This window comes from Microtus pennsylvanicus, chromosome 1, assembly GCF_037038515.1.
Source record: "Microtus pennsylvanicus isolate mMicPen1 chromosome 1, mMicPen1.hap1, whole genome shotgun sequence".
NCBI classification, from domain to species: domain Eukaryota; kingdom Metazoa; phylum Chordata; class Mammalia; order Rodentia; family Cricetidae; genus Microtus; species Microtus pennsylvanicus.
Window position 1 is genome coordinate 78,131,352 of NC_134579.1, and position 4,949 is coordinate 78,136,300.

The 4,949-nt window shown below is 51.4% G+C and overlaps 2 pseudogenes; one reads left to right on the top strand and one right to left on the bottom strand.

The window, feature by feature from the left end:
• The first annotated feature begins 503 nt into the window (after window positions 1-503).
• On the top strand, window positions 504-1,959 carry LOC142839820 (diacylglycerol O-acyltransferase 2 pseudogene; annotated as a pseudogene).
• A 1,634-nt stretch (window positions 1,960-3,593) lies between these two features.
• On the bottom strand, window positions 3,594-4,570 carry LOC142845217 (Golgi to ER traffic protein 4 homolog pseudogene; annotated as a pseudogene).
• Between the last annotated feature and the right edge of the window lie 379 nt (window positions 4,571-4,949).

The following is a 4,949-nucleotide window of genomic DNA, read 5'->3' on the forward strand; positions in this document are numbered from 1 at the left end:
GTGAGCTCCCAATAGATCAGCTCCACTGTCTCAGTGGGTGGGTGCACCCCTCGTGGTCCCGACTTCTTTGCTCATGTTCTCCCTCCTTCTGCTCCTCATTGGGACCTTGGGAGCTCAGTCCAGTGCTCCAGTGTGGGTCTCTGTCTCTATCTCCATCCATCACCAGATGAAGGTTCTATGATGATATGCAAGATATTCGTCAGTATTGCTACAGGATAGGGTCATTTCAGGTTCCCTATCCTCAGCTGCCCAAGGAACTAACTGGGGACCTCGGCTTGGACTCCTGGGAGCCACTCTAGGTTCAAGTCTCTTGCCAACCCTAAGGTGGCTCCCTTAACTAAGAATTGTGCTTCCATGCTCCCCTATCCTACCTTCCTTTATCCCAATCCTCCTTTTAATCACAAGGCAAGGCCGTGGCCGTGCTTCGCTGGCTTCTAGGCTTAACTGGGGTGGCAGCGGCTGCCTGCCTCGGCCTGGGCGCTGCTCCCCAGCTCCCCAAGCTCTGGCCCCTGCGGCCGGGGCATGGGCCAGGGGCGCGGCGTGAGGCGGCTTTCTGCACGGCCGCGACGTGCACCGACTTCAGCATGAAGACCCTCATCGCCGCCTACTCCGGAGTCCTGCGGGGTGAGCGTTGGGCCGAAGCTGCCCATAGAGAGAACAAGAATGGAGGATCTGCCCTGTTACGCGAGGGGTCTGGGCGATGGGGCACTGGCTCCAGCATCCTCTCTGCCCTCCAAGACATCTTTTCTGTCTCCTGGCTCAACAGGTCCAAGGTGGAAAAGCAGCTCCAGGTCATCTCAGACCTACAGTGGGTCCTGTCCTTCCTGGTGCTAGGAGTGGCTTGCAGTGTTATTCTCATGTGCACCTTCTGCACTGACTGCTGGCTGTTAGCTGTGTTCTACTTCACCTGGCTGGCCTTTGACTGGAACACGCCCAAGAAAGGTGGCAGGAGACCGCAGTGGGTGCGGAACTGGGCCGTGTGGCGCTATTTCCGAGACTACTTTCCCATCCAGCTGGTGAAGACACACAACCTGCTGACCACCAGGAACTATATCTTTGGGTACCATCCCCATGGCATCATGGGCCTGGGTGCCTTCTGCAACTTCAGCATGGAGGCGACCGAAGTTAGCAAGAAGTTTCCCGGCATAAGGCCCTACTTGGCCAAGTTGGCTGGCAACTTCCGGATGCCTGTCCTTCGGGAGTACTTGATGTCTGGAGGCATCTGCCCTGTCAACCGAGACACCATAGACTACTTGCTTTCAAAGAACAGGAGTGGCAATGCTATCATCATCGTGGTGGGAGGTGCAGCCGAGTCCCTGAGTTCCATGTGTGGTAAGAACGCAGTCACTCTGCGGAACTGCAAGGGCTTTGTAAAGTTGGCCCTGCGCCATGGAGCTGATCTGGTTCCCACCTATTCCTTTGGTGGGATCTCTGTACAAGCAGGTGATCTCTGAGGAAGGCTCCTGGGGCCGCTGGGTCCAGAAGAAGTTCCAGAAGTATATTGGTTTCGCCCCGTGCATCTTCCATGGCGAAGCCTCTTCTCCTCTGACACCTGGGGGCTGGTGCCCTACTCCAAGCCTATCACTACTGTTGTGGGTGAGCCCATCACCGTCCCCAAGCTGGAGTACCCGACCCAGAAGGACATCGACATGTACCACGCCATGTACATGGAGGCCCTGGTGAAGCTCTTTGACAATCACAAGACCAAATTCGGCCTTCCGGAGACGGAGGTGCTGGAGGTGAACTGACCCAGCCTGTGGGGTCCAGCTCCTGGAAGGAGCGACTGCGAATCCTTTTCTACCAAGTTCTCAAGTGCATCTTGCTCTGTAAATTTGGAAGCGTCATGGGTGTCTGTGGGTTATTTAAAAGAAATTATAATTTGTTAAACCATTGCCATGTTAGATCTTTTGTAAGAAGGGGCGAGTCAGTATTTTAAGTTCTCACATCTAGTATGTCGTGCACAAGGTGGTGGCTGACATTTCTGGGCCTTGATGGTTTCTTATCCACCCCCCGCTAGGGTTCCCCAAACAACAGACAGCTGGCCCTGCTGAACTAGGGAAGGACAATCCTTATGACTTGGCCACTTAGATAATCCTCTTTTCTCCAGGGATTCTCAAGAGGCAGAGGCCGTGTTTAGCAAACATCTCCATTCCCACCGCCCTACATGTGACTGAAGGTCTGGTTCTTCTTGCCAAGAGGAAGATGCAGGGAACAGAGTTGGCCCCTTTGGGGAAGGTGGCAGTTAGCATCTGGAGTCTCCTCTCTGCTCCTCACCCTACCCCTTTTCTCCAATCTGAGCCTATGCTGGCCTATATACTGTGCTAGGGACAAAGATGTCCCACAGGTACTGTCTTGGGTTATCTCGCTGCTGTTGGCTGGTTTTACTCTGAAGGCTGGCCCCATAGATTCAGCACAGCTCAGCAGTGGCTTGGAGCATGTTATTTCAGCCGCCTGAGCTCTCCTGAGCCACACCCCAAGTCTGGTGTGAGGAAGGGTCTCTCTTCTGTTCAAAAAGGGGCCTGGTTTTCAGTGTAGCACACTGGGTCCAGGACAGGAGGCCCCGTACCCACGCCTCACATGTGTGCCTTCCTGAGGCATTGGGCCAGGGAAGAGAGCTGCCCCCTCCTGTGTATTCTGTTTTCTTTCCATGAGATTGTTGTGCCATGTCACGCTTTTGTATATTCCTACACTAATAAACGGAAACAAGAACAAAAAAAAATCACAAGGCTAGACAGTTCTGAAATCTATGAGCCAGGAAACCCTAATAAAAGGGTTAAAATTCTAGATATATCTGGGTCAGAGAAATTAAACCAATAGATCCAAAACGTAAACAAACCTTTAGAAAAAAATTGAGAACTAATCAACTGACGACATAAGCCGTCCTTAAATCCCAGTTTATAGAGAATAGGGCACATCTGCTTCCTTCCCTAGCAGCTGAGAGTGTTGTAATCCAGAAATTTTATTTATTTTAATTGTGAAAAATATGGAGTCTCCCTTTATAATCTGACTGGTAGCATGGGCGTTATCTGTGGTAATAGAGGTGGTTGCTCACTCCTGGATTCTTAAAATGGTTAAGTCCTAAACATTAGATTGCAAAATCACTCACCCAGAAAAAAATAAATACGACAACATGTAGTATATGAGAACCTACTACACCCTTTAAAACATCTGCAGAGCAGTAGCGTGGGGCTCATGGGGACCAGCATGGCTGTAGCTTGAATGACTGATCTCTACTTCCTAGGAGAACATATTCTGTCCCTGAGAAGCTCATCATGATTAGAAAATAGCTCTGTGTCCAAACAGAAATCAAACAAAAAAGCACTCTCATTTGCAGGATTCAGGATCCTGCATGGCCCCCAGGAGTGAGTACCACTCCTCTGGCGTGCCATGGCAACAGTGGACACACAAGAAGGGATACAGGTTACTGATACCAGGCTGCCTGTCCCACTAGAGCCCTCCACAAGGAACCAGAGACAAGGACGGCCCAGGGTGCTGTAACAAGACTTGTGCTTTATTGTGGGAGATATGAGGAACATCGGTGGGCAGCAGAAGCTGGGCTTTGTTCCTGGTCCTTACCACACAGCCCTTGACCTCTATACATAAATAGGGACAGACTCTGCACAGGAGGCCCCTCCAGCCCCTGAACAGGAACCTACTGTGTAAGGGGCCTCATGCCATCCTGGCACTGAATCCGTCCCAGTGGTGCTGGTCATGGGCATCTCCATGCTGGCCAGGCAGCTTCCGTGCAGGCCGATGAGGCTTCTGCCACCTTGCACTTGTCCCCATCCTCCTGCTCTGAGGAGTCCACGAGGCTGCTCAGCTTGTTCCCAGGTTGCCCTCTCTGGAGGAGGTCTGTTATGGCAGCTCCCCTGTCCAGGTACACTTTGTACATGGGATCCCCATGTAGGGAAGCAGGTGGTGCTCACTGTGAACACAGTCAGCTTGTCCACAGCCAGCAGCAGAAACCAGATGAAGTTGAGCAAGGATTGAAAGAAGGTCCCCTTGATGGACAGGACCTTCTGTGCGCACCTTGTAAAGAACCCTGGGTACCTTTCTTGTTTTTCAAACAGAGAAACAGTTGTACACAGCCTGGGCCACGAACTCACCCACCCGCTTCAGAAGCCTTGTGTAGTGGAGTACCTGTCCGTCATGTTGGTACAGCCCTTGCCCTCAGTGGGGGGCAGGAAGTAATACTGAGACTTACAGTTGTATTGCAGACCCACAGCATGAGGGGCTGGTGGAAGCTGGGATGGCCCAGTTTCCCAGATCCTCCACTGGACCACTTCAGTTCTGGCCACCAACACTACTTGCTCTTGCGAATTTAGATCCGTCAAACTGAACACTGTAGCTGGCTCTACAGTTCTCTAACAGTTCATCAGCTATTTACACCATTACCTTCCCCAGGGATTCGAGGATCGGCAGGGTCAGGTCAGCCTGGACTGCTCTGCTGGCCATGACCGAAGAAGAGAAATACTCTTGAGTACCTGAGATCTCAGGATTCTGAATGTTTGTTTCTAGACATGTATCTGAAGAAGAGCATTCGGTACATCTCGTGTGCTTTGTGGTAGTCACCCTTCAGATACTTGTACACAGTTTGCCCTCCATGTGGTGGGGGCATCTTTCTGGGTGATCAAAACCAATACCATGGGCCTCTGCAATGTTCAGAACTGGTGCTGTGGCAGGCGATGTTGGCGGAGCCTCCTTGCTCCCTTCCCTGTGGCCACTACATGCACTCTAACAGAACTGATTTGTTTTCTTAGCAGAAGCTACTATTGATGGCTACTTCCCCATCTGCCTGTATCACTGTGGGAAACACTACTTTCCCAGATAACACAGAAGTGCTGAGTTTCATCCTACATCTATATAGTTCAGAGATGTGCAAATTTGCAACATTTTTTGAGGCTTCTCTGGATCCAGAGAATGTAATGGGGATTCTAGGCCCCAGTGAC